We start from the raw sequence: 13,306 nt of genomic DNA on the forward strand, positions 1-13,306 counted from the left end.
TGATTCGGTGGACGTTGCCTTGTCTGTCGTTTGAAAATGGCTATGGATTTGTGTGGCCGAGGGAGATTGGTATTGAGGAAATTAAATGCCGGCCATGAGTGCCGCCGGAGGGAGTTCAGTCAGAGATATGGGGTTCTATATGTATGTAGATTGCACGTTTTGCGATTTTGTTTCGGGAACTTGAGATGAGCAGGTCTGCAGAGTTATGTTTAAATGGAGAACGTTTCAAATATTGCTTTATGCGGTTTGATGGTGATTGTAATGATTGTGACAGGGAGATTAAGGGTTTTTGAAAATTATTTTGATGTTAGAGAATGGTATTAGTAAAGATTTAAAAATTGTTAATGTGTGTATGGATATTGATATATTCTGGGACTTTATTTTGAAACCATTAGGTAGGCAGATCTGCAGTTATGTTTGAATGGAGAGCGTTTCAAATGTTGTTTTATGTGGTTTGATGGTGATTGTACAAGGAGATTAAGGGTTTTTGAAAATTGTTTTAATGTTGAAGGATTGTATTGGTAGAAAATTTTTAATTATTAATATGTCTATTTATATTGATATATTCTACAGCTTTATTTTGGAACCATCAGATTGGCAGATCTGCAGAATTGTAATAGAATGGAGAGTATTTTAAATGTTGTTTTACGTGGTTTGATGCTGATTGTACAGGGAGATTAAGGGTTTTTGAAAATTATTTTAATATTGGAGGATTGTATTTGTAGAAAATTTTTAATTATTAATATGTGTATTTATATTGAAATATTCTGCAACTTTATTTTGGAATCATCAAATAGACAGGGTTTCAGAGTTAAATTTGAATGGAGAGTGTTTTAAATATTGTTTTACTTGGTTTGATGATAACTATATAGGAAGATTTTTGGAAATTGTTTTGATATTAGAGAATGGTACTAGTAAAGATTAAAAAATTGTTAATGTGTGTATGTATATTGATATATTCTACAACTTTATTTTGGAACCATCAGGTAGGTAGATCTGCAGAGTTATATTAAAATGGAAAGCGATTTAAATGTTGTTTTACGTGGTTTGATGATGACTATATAGAAAGATTCAGGATTTTTGGAAATTGCTTATGATGTTATAGAATTGTGAAAGAATTTAAAAATTATAAGTACGTATATACATGTCAATTGGTACATTTTGTGACTTTATTTTGGAAACTTCAGATGGACAGGTCTGCAAAGTTATGGTTGAATGGAGAGCGTTTTAAATGGTTTGATGATGATTGTACAGGGAGATTAAGGGTTTTTGAAAATTATTTTAATATTGAAGGATTGTATTTGTAGAAAGTTTTTAATTATTAATATGTGTATTTATATTGATATATTCTACAGCTTTATTTTGGAACCATCAGATTGGCAGATCTGCAGAATTATATTAGAATGGAGAGTATTTTAAATGTTGTTTTACGTGGTTTAATGCTGATTGTACAGGGAGATTAAGGGTTTTTGAAAATTGTTTTAATGTTGGAGGATTGTATTAGTAGAAAATTTAAAAATTATTAATGTGTGTATGTACATTGGTATATTCTGTGACTTTATTTTGGAACAATCAGATGGGCAGGTCTACACAGTTAAATTTGAATGGAGAGCGTTTTAAATAATGTTTTACGTGGCTTGATGGTGATTATATAGAAAGATTCAGAATTTTTGGAAATTGTTCTGATGTTAGAAAATTGTGAAAAGATTTAAAAATTATGAATATCTATATACATGTTAATTGGAACATTTTATAACTTTATTTTGGAAGCTTCAGATAGTCAGCTCTGCAGAGTTATGTTTGAATGGAGAACGTTTTAAATGTTGTTTTACGTGAATTGATTAAATAGGGGAATTAATAAGAGGATTGGATATGATTAAATAGGAGGATTCAGGACTTTCGAAATTATTTCGATGTTAGAGAATTGTGTACGTAAAGATTTAAAAATTATGAATATTTACATACATGTATGCTGATATATCTTGTGAATTTATTTTACAAGGTTAAGCTCGATAGGACTTGTAGATTTATATTGTAACAGATAGCGTTTTAAATCTTGTTTCAAGCAGTTTAACATTGATTAAACAGAAGTATTAAAGGTTTTTGAAAAAATTTGTGATGTTTGAACATTGCACTAGTAGAGTTGGAACGATTATAAATATGTATGTGCATATATGAAGGTATATTTTATAACACTGTCTTGAATGTTTGAGTTGAATAAAATTCTAAATTACGTTTGAAGTGTTTTAGGTATTTCACGTGATTTAATAAAGATTACAGAAAAATATTAAGAATTTGTAAAAGAATTTTTAATATCAAAGCATTATAGAAATATAAAGATTGGTATTTACTGTTAACTAGAATTTTATAATACAAAATATAATTACTTTTGTTTTTTTTATTTAATTAAATTTTCTCATAATTTTAACTGAGAATTGGAATTAGTTATAACCAGATTATTAATAGCAATTTTCTTCATTTCGACCATATTTTGTCTGAAATTTTTGTTTTCATGAAACACGAGTTTCTGGTCAATAGAAATTTCTGAGACCTTTGTTATAGAATATTTTAATTACAGAATAAAGATGAATAAAAATATTTTCTATCAAAAATGTTAAATTTACTATGAATGTTATTTAAGGTTTTTCTATACTATTTTCCAATAAATTTCTATTTATGCGATTAATGTAATATTATAAATAATGCAATCATATCATATATGAATAATACAATTTTATCAATTATGTCACATAAAATCTCCCTAATTATATAATGCATCGTTTCATAGGAAATAACAATAGATAGTAATCATATAAATTATAACAATTTTAAGTATCTACATATATTTAAAGTATACAATTCAGCATTTCAACAATATCGTAAACCATCCTATATGCACGTACACCTCAAACATTATACTTATGTCTATCGCGATATATTTCCCTTTTAATAAAATAATCTCGAGGAAACACAATGCAAATCATTATTCCCACAAGAATTGTACTATGTAAAGGTACAAAAATACCAAGTGTGATATACTTTTATTTAAAATATAATGTTCCAACATGCAACTATTATTTACAATAGTATAATAATAATATTTACTACATAACTTACATAGGGAGCACAAATAATTCAAGATATATAAACAAATCACAAGGAGAAAATTTAATAATTTGTAAAAAGGCACCAGGAAACACAATGCAGATCATTATTCCAACAAGAAAGAAAAATTAAAAATACAAAACACGCTGTAACAAGCAACAATACACTCTGTCGTAAATTAAAAAGCCGCAGCTAAACATCGAGATACTAATTTTCAAATATTAAATTTATAATATTAAATTAACACGTCAGGTTGTTACAAAAAGGTTGCAATAATATACCCAACAACAGTGATTTGTCGTAGCTAATTGGCGTCCCCACACCAAGCCTCGTATATTAAATGAAACATCAAGGGATATTAACCGAAATTTATTCAATCTCAGCTGGATCAATTTTTGTGCAGCACGTTTTACATATCTTTTATGTAATTACACTAAATATAATGTTCATGATTCGAGAGGTTATTGATTGCTATCCAGAAAACCGGTAAAACTCTTGCTATCGCTTTGTTTTTGTTCCGCCGATATAATATTGGTGATTAATTACTTTGGCTGCGGGCTAACACGGTATCAGTGTACACGAATACCGTATTATGATACTCAATCAGGCCTATACGAGAAATTCGACGTTTCTCGGGCAGCTTCCTCCCAGTGTTCGTGGATCACTGGCTAAAGTTCTGCATCTGCAGATCGTTTTGGGTATCGGCCAACGTCGATTCCCGATATCGAGGGTCGGGACCCGTGGTTACACGCCTGTTCGATGTTCGGAATTCGATATTTCCACTAAAGGAACGGCCTGAATCGAGTTTTCCCGATAAAGTATCCCTCGACGCTGCTGTCACGTTACGTTCCGACCACTTGTCTGTCGTATGGAGATGCAGTTCAAGAAGTATCTCAGGAATTTGCCGAATCGTTGCTACATTACAGCGAACGATCATTTTTTTAAGGAAGAAGCTTCAATTTGGTCCAAAACTTGACGTTACACTGTAATTCGCATATATCAGTTTCGCGAGGAAATAATTTAACTTTGGTAGACTAGCAGGTACCTGATATAATAAAGGCCGAAGGCCAAAGCGAAACTATATACAGTATAGCTTAATTTTAAACATTATGGCATTGGTAACAGGTGCAAATAGCACGAATTTTTTGAGCTATTTAAGTTGCAAGCTTCCAATTCGTTCTAAATTCGAAGTAATGGATATATTTAATATTTCAGACATTGGTATTGTGTAAAAATAATTTAATTTCGACAAATTAGGTAGGAGTTCATATTGTATTATTCGAAGATTAAAGAAAAATGTATGTATCTCGATTTTAAATATAAGATCGAAAGTATGTTTATATAATTATCAAAAAATTGTATAATAACATTTTATATATTTTATATAGAAATTAATTTTGTCTATATAATTATCAAAAACAGTAAAAAATTATATAACAACATTTTATATATTTTATGTAAAAATTAATTTTATATCTATATAATTATCAAAAACAGAGTGAAAATTGTACAATAACACTATAAAAATTGTATAACAAAAATTTATCTTACGTAAAAATTTATTTTATTTTACAAATTAAAAAGTAGGTACATTGTACTATGTAAATGTCAAAAAATACCAAGTGTGATATATTTTTATTTGAAATATAATGTTCTAACATGCAACTATTATTTACAATAGTATAATAATAATATTTATTACATAACTTACATTGGGAACACAAATAATTCAAGATATATAAACAAATCACAAGGAGAAAATTTAATAATTGGTAAAAAGGCACCCACAATTTAAACACCCTATATACTTTAATTTTGAGTACGATATTTAGAATATATTTAGGATATAACGAAATGTATGCAATAAATTGCAGCAAAAGCCATAAAAGAAAAGTTTCGTAATTAACAAAGAAAACTATATTAAATTATTACTACCCAACGTCACCCAAGTCTCACCTATCCCTATCACATAATCTATCACAATTTCAAATATAACTTTCAAAATAAAAGTAAAGAAGTTACTCAGATAAATACTGATATATATTGATAAATGGAAGAAAAAGATATTACAATGGAGAACGAAAGCACAGGACAATCGACAAAGAAACTCACTCACGGGATTCGGCGTGGACATGGTGGAAGGTGGCTCAGTGATCAGACGTCCTCCCGTGCACGCACATTGTCACCTTTCGTTCCGGTCATCAGCCAAACGAAATGTATTCCGATTGTATAATAAACGATCGCACTCTCGCGCATAAGTTATGCAAATCGATGCCTCGAATGATTTAGATGATAAACTGGATCGCTGGGCTGGACCACACACGACGCCCGCTCGCACCTCTGCATCGAAATTGTACGTTGCCCGCGCTAAATCGTTCCGTGGAATAAATCCGTCATGGCCGCTGTCGTATGATTTACGGAACCACTGATATGCCGTAATATCGATAAAAGTACGTCCGATCTTAAAATCGAGACGCGATATCGGCCCGTCGTGCTTGATAAATTACAACGATCGCGCCAGCCATGGAGGGAGCTTGTACAATACCAGCGTCAGAGATAGAAACAAGAGTCGTAAAGGAATAAACGATGTTGCGGGTAACGTGGCCGATCCACCGATAGAGTCAAATAAAACGTCCTGCCGACAAGGATACCAGGCTCGTTAATACAGGCTGAACCACGGTTACGACGGTCTTTCGATGCCAGTTTATGAGACCAAAATGCGGCTTTGAGGAAGTTTCAGGTAAGATCTCCGCGAGGAAGCTCGATTTTATGTCGTGCATCAAAGAGCTGTCAGAATCCGATTGTTCCACGGAGAGCTCGTATAAACGAACTGGACTGTGCGTATCATGGAACGTAGTTATTTATGGCTCGCTGGGAATGTTAGGGTGGAAATAGATTGTTTAGCTCGTGCTAACAATTCATAGTAATATGTGTTTCTCGGGAAACATTCCTCATGTATATCGTCGTTACGTGCGGCGAGAAAAATTTCTTCAGGAATGCAATAGATCAGGAGGACACGTAGATAGGATTTTATGCGGAGATGGGGAGAATTCGATTTTTCAAAATAGATTGTTTGCTTTGCGCTAACAACTCATAGTGGCATACATTTCTTGGGAAACATTCCTCCTGTGTATCGTCGTTACGTCTGAGGAGAACAATTTTTTGGGAATCTGATGGACGATGGTGTACGTGCTTAAGGGCACGTAGGCAACGATTTTGTATAGAGGTGCAGGAAATTCGTTTTTTAATCGTTTTACTTGTCAAAATAGGTAATAATGGTTTAGTAAGGGGTGATATTGCAGATGATACAAAATTGCTAAAAATTAGCAAAATTTGTGAAGAATAATTGTAATGTGTATTTGAAAATGTTTAGCAGATATTTTGGATAATTATAAGTTAAATGTCTGAAAGTAATAGTAGCTATTTACCTGTTAATTATTATTACTATGGCGGTGATAGTAATAATAACTTATAGTAATAGGTTAAGTCCTAACCTAAAAGTAATAGGTTCACCTAACCTAACAGTAGAAGTAACTTTGGTGATTTTGATGAAACAATCACGAAAATAATTACTGGATAATGGGAACTCACAGCAATATTCATTTACTAAGAAATAATCACAATGAAATTCAAATCGAATAAAATAGGCGGGAAATTTAAAAAATTGATTGGAATCTCGATAAAAGTCAATATTAATTTCTCAATATCAACTCCATGCATTCAGTAACCACGAAAACAAGATAATTAATACTATTATACTGTTATTACTCCATAAATACTATTATTACTTCATAAAGCTTCTTTGCTCTCCTATACAATTACAATTTTTCGAATAAAAATTATCCATACTCCCACGATAATTTATTCATTACCAATTAATAATTAATCACCAAGAAATAATCATAATGAAATTAACCAATGAAATATAGGCGGGAAATTTAAAAAATTGATTGGAATCTCGATAGAAGCCAATATTAATTTTTCAGTATTAGCACCGTACTTCCAGAAACCACGAAAACAAGATAACTAATACTATTATACCATTATTACTCCATAAATACTGTTATTACTATTATTAATATTATTATAATACTATTATTACTTCATAAAGCTTCTTCACTCTCCTACACAATTACAATTTTTCGAATAAAAATTATCCATACTCCCATGATAATTTATTCATTACCAATTAATAATCAATTACCAAGAAATAATCATAATGAAATTAACCAATGAAATATAGGCGGGAAATTTAAAAAATTGATTGTAATCTCGATAGAAGTCAATATTAATTTTTCAGTATTAGCACCATACTTCCAGTAACCACAGAAACAAAATAACTAATACCATTATACTACTATTACTCCATAAATACCATTATTACTATTATAATAATACGATTATTATTCCATGAAGCTTCTTTTCTCTCCTATACAATTACAATTTGTAAAATAAAAATTATTCGTACACCCACGATAATTTATTCATTACCAATTAATACCTAGCAATTTATTCACCAATATCGTTCAATGCCATTCATTAACCGCGACAGTGTACACTTTTAAAGTACTATCCATTGTCTGAAATAATCACAGAGTGGATGGCCAAATGGTATAATTATCGAGAAATATATCAATGAAATAGTCAATCAGTAGACACGTACCTATTAAAACATTCTCTCTCGATACCATCACCTCTGCTAACCTCTAAAACCTGCACGTATACTTGCCCGGTGTAACCAGACTTATCGACACGCAAACACGGGAACCTAACCTAAAAAAAGGAGAGCAGGAGAAACTGTATTTCACGAAACTTGACGAACCGATCGGTGACGATACCGTATTCGGTTGACTCGACACAAAGGATTCAGAGAAATCCGTTCGGTTCGACTACTTCTTCGCGGAATTCTTTTTATTCCGATTGATATCGCCGCATTGTGATTCGCGGTCTATTTTCAGCCGACGGCGGTCTAATTTTGCGAACGCGCCGGCTGCGATGGAAAAACAGGAACGATCGCGTGGGCTGGCCTCTCTTTGCTTTCGTCTTCCCTTGTCCCCTTTTGGTCCTGCTTGCAAATTAACCGACGCGAGTACGGACACGAACGCGAGAAGGCTCGCGGGCAAACTGGCTCTTCTACCTTCTTTGAATTTCGCGTGGTTGAATACTAATTTGTTGACACGCGGCGCGTTTAGGCGCCACGTCGGAGCGACCAAATTCCAAGCGGCGCCACCGTCGTATTTATTCAGCGAAATTCCTTAGGTTAAGATATTCTTTATGTTTTTTCGCCGAGCTCGGATGCAGTTATTCCTTCCAGCTTTATTAGTAACTCCACTTCCGTCACACGTTACCACGTTTATTTTCCGAACTGTTCGCGACATCCAGTCGGATATATCTGTTTGAATGCTTTTACTGGAGCAGTGCACGCCGAATATCGAGAATCTTGTATGGTAATAGCGTACGAATTCTTCGCGAGTTTCTATATACGTGTGTATGTACACACACCGGTGGACAAAAGAAAGTTTGAGTGTTAGGTTAGGTTACGAAAGAACGCTATAATTTTACTAGATTTCACTTCGATAGAATTATATTTATTTATGTACTGTATTTTTGTCTTCGTTTAATGTTTAAGGTTATGTCAATCTACCTTAGTTATCAGTGGGCACGTTGGAAGAGTCAGTAATTTGAAGTTTAGACATGTCTTTATATCAAATGATAATATTCGGTATCTTTTAGAACGATTAACATACTTTTACATAAGTCTGCTGTTTTCAATACTTCTAGAAAAGTTGACAACCTATGTTTTAACCATTAACTTCGTTTAATGTTTAAGGTTATGTCAATCTACCTTAATTATCAGTGGGCACATTGGGAGAGTCAGTAATTTGAAGTTTAGACATGTCTTTGTATCAAATGATAATATTCGGTGTCTTTTAGAACGATTAACATACTTTTACATGCATCTGCTGTTTTCAATACTTCTGGAAAGCTTGACAAACTATGTTTTAATTACTTTTCCCTGTACTAGTCTTTTAGAACGATTAACATACTTTTACATAAGTCTGCTGTTTTCAATACTTCTGGAAAGCTTGACAAACTATGTTTTAATTACTTTTCCCTGTACTTAGCTTAACTTAATAATTGCTTAAAATCTGCTGGATACAATTTTCTTTACTACATGATTCACAAAAATTAGGTTATGTTTTAGCGGTGAGGTGAGAGAGTGTCCAGTATTATGATCGATTCTCAGTTTGGTCATTGTGAGTTCCTCTTTTCTTATCATAGATTGCTGTTTTTAACCACTTGCGCTGGAAAGACGTGTCACGCACGTCGTAATGCTTTTGTCACAGAATCGTCAACGACGTGGTACACACGTCGTTAGACAATTGTTACAGAAACACTGGACCGTTCTGGCACACGCGTCTGTGAATTTCTTGCCACCGCAAAAGGTTAAGGATTTATTTTTCAAATCTTCAGTCCAAGATTCTCTCGAGGCTTTCAGGACAAATTTTTGAAGGTCCCTATGGAATACAGGTATAGAGTTTGTTTCAAGAGCGTTGGAGCGAACTCGCCTTGCGGCAGCATCGTTTTTCTCATTATCCTCTATTTCAGAATGTCTTGAAATCCACGAATATAGAATATCTTTATTGTCCGAGTACACGTTTGAGTACTGCAGTTTCTTTTATTATGACCTGGATTATTCAACTTTCAACTTTCTTTTGCCCACCACTGTAGATTAATATTAGTCTTCAGGTTGAGTTTCCCTTTGTCAAGTCTTCAAAATTTATGGCTAATCAGGCTAATAAGGCAACTAAGTTGCGAATAATTTTCAGTATTATTTGAAAATTCGTAGTTTGATACATAGGTATAATGTTGATTATTCAACTTTGGATTATGGATTATTCAACTTTCAACTTTCTTTTGCCCACCACTGTAGATTAATATTAGTCTTCAGGTTGAGTTTCCCTTTGTCAAGTCTTCAAAATTTATGGCTAATCAGGCTAATAAGGCAACTAAGTTGCGAATAATTTTCAGTATTATTTGAAAATTCATAGTTTGATACATAGATATAATGTGATATACTTTACGTTACGTTGGTAGGTATAGTAAGATAACTATGTTGAATCTCACTTTTATTAATCTCTGAGAATTCGTTGACAGATATAAAAATATAAGTTACATTTCTAAGTCTTGCAATTAGTAAAATATTTTCAATGTTAGAAGACATTTTCAAAATTTTTGGACATATGAAGGCAGATGTAAGTCGAATCTTATTTTTATTAAATTTCAAAAATTCATAACGATAATAGTTGTAATATTATCAGATATATAAATCTGAAATATTAGCAGACTGGTAAAATATGTAAGCTGAGTTTTATTCCTCTTGAATTTTGAAAATTTGCAAACATATACGTAGGAATATTATTTCTGAGCTTGCAATTAGTAAGATATTTGCAATGTTGGCAAGCTGGTAAGATAGGAGAATGCCGAATCTTATTTTTGTTAAATTTTGATAATTCACAATCAGGTATATATGTATAACGCTATTTTTGTGATTTCAATTAGTAAGCCAATTGCAATGTTGGCAAGCTAAGTAATGCAGCTAAGATGATTCATATTCTTGAGTTTTGAAAATTCGCAATTAGATATATACACATAGGTACAATATCGCGAATCTTATTCACTTTGAATTTTGAAATATTGTAATCAGATATACATTACAATAATTAATAATTTTGTACTTGTAATTAGTAAGATATTCACATTGATAATTAAATTTAAAACCAAATAAATCGGATTTTATGCTTTATATTATCGTTAGTAAATTAACTACATTTTCTGATTATATAATGCAATATAATAACATATTAACATTCTTAATTAATGTATGTGACGTAATGCTAAATGAATAATTTGAATAGTACAATATCACACTGCTGTGTAAATGGTAAGAAAATATTGATTGCAAATATGCTGGAAATAATTTGAAAATTGTTCACTCGATATTGTTCAGAAATTAACAATTTAGAATACTCAATGAGCTCTTACCTCTTTGCACTCCAAATTATTTTTCAATTTTGTTACCAATTACTCCCTACTATTTTAAATATTTTATTTGAAATTTAATTCACAGGACAGTTCCTCGACTGCTACTTATTTTAAAGAATTTTCTTTACCGATTAATACAGCTCTCGTTGTAATTTATATTTCGAATTTAAGTAATTCAAGTACTTACTTATTTTCTGTTTTCTTGTTCAGTAAATGAAGAATCAAAAAGCGTAACTTGACATAGGAGTTTCTGTGATAAAAATTAATGTCGAGTCACACTCAATAAAGGAATGCAAAGGGTTAATGTTTTTATTTTTATTTCCATCGATATATTATATAAAACAATTAAAAATTCATTTCGTTATCGTTGAATATCTTATTTCTCAGTTTATATTGTACACAGATTAATATACATATTATTTCTTATTATTTCTTATTACTTTGCATAGATATAAATCTCTATCTAAAATTTCGAGGAACAAAACATTTTTCTATATTCTCTCTCTTTCTACGATTTTATACTTATGGACTTTTATTTTTTCAAACTTATAGGACAATTCTTTAGTGATCATATTATCATCTTGTAACGAATAAGTTGTAAAAGTAGCATTCAAAAAATGGTTTAATTTTAAAAGTATTATTTTTTAATATATTAATCTAAAGTAATTTTTGTTGAATTTAGTTAATTTTTGCGAAACTTTTGCAGAAACATATTAAAAAAATATTTTGTTGTATTATATGATATTTATCTTGTTTTAGACAAATTTGTTATATTTAAAATAACTTAAAATATAAAATTGTATAAAATATTTAAAATTGTTATATCCTGTTATCTAGGACAAAGCTGCTTTTCCCCCCTATCACATTATTACTCCCACTACATTTGCTTGACTCTTGGCGTGAACTACGACAAACAACTTTATTACAATTATTAATAAAATATCGAACATCAGCTAAATATCTCTATCTTAACACTAGATTTATGGAACCCGTCAATTTGACAGAAGAGTTGCTCCAATTATTCGATGGTAACAGATTTAGTTAACTTATATTAAGACTGTTAATATAATATATAATTGTTTTTAAATTAAATTAATCGTTAAAAAAAAGGGCACGTGATTTCCTTTACCTGTTAATTTGACAGGTGTCCTTAGAAGCAGGTATACAGATAGCGTCCGTAAACCTAGTGTTAAGTAAGGATGTAAGAAAAGGCAGAAGGCAGAAGACAGAGTATGTGTAGTCGAGACTGTGGATACAAATGAATACCTAATATTTTCCACGTTCTTTAACAATTGAGATAATAATTTATATTTAGATAATAGAAATTAATTTATATTTATATTAGATAATTCAGATATTAATTTATATTTAGATAATAATATTTAAATATTGACAATTCTAAATAAACTATTTTTAAAAAATATGAATGTTAAATGTCTCAGTATGCACCATTATTAATCTCCAAAAATATTCCTTTCCTTAAAAAGAATAAAATTATCTTAACTCATATTTCACCTACCATCTACTCCACAAAGCAGTCACACCACAAAACAGCCAAGCGAATTCCACTTATAATACCTAAAACTAAGACAGCTAAAAATTGCCAAATTTTATTCAGCGTTCATCAAAACTCGGAAGATCTAATTTCTCAGAAGTCCATCACGCGACATTAGCAAATCGTGAGATCAGAGGACCACGATTACCATTACAATGGCTGCCGCGAAGACTCGCAGTTACTTTACACGAAACGTCCAACCATTTACTCTACAAAACAGTCACACCACAAAACAATCAAGTGAGTTTGACTTATAACACTTAACCACTTGCGCTAGAAAGACGTGTCACGCACGTCGTAATGCTTCTGTCACAGAATCGCCAACGACGTGGTACACACGTTTGTGAATTTCTTGTCACCGCAAGTGGTTAAAACTAAAAACAGCTAAAAATTTCCAAACTTTATTCAGCTTTCATCAAAACTCTGAAGATCCAATTTCTCAGAAGTCCGTTACGCGACATTAGCAAATCGTGAGATCAGAGGACCACGATTACCATTACAATGGCTGCCACGAAGACTCGCAGTTACTTTACACGAAACGTCCTTTAACACGTTCGTTGCTCCATCACCCATATCTGGGTGACGGGCATGCTTCCGTGG

Source organism: Eufriesea mexicana, unplaced genomic scaffold (genome assembly GCF_001483705.2).
Source record: "Eufriesea mexicana isolate 0111107269 unplaced genomic scaffold, ASM148370v2 scaffold555, whole genome shotgun sequence".
NCBI lineage: Eukaryota > Metazoa > Arthropoda > Insecta > Hymenoptera > Apidae > Eufriesea > Eufriesea mexicana.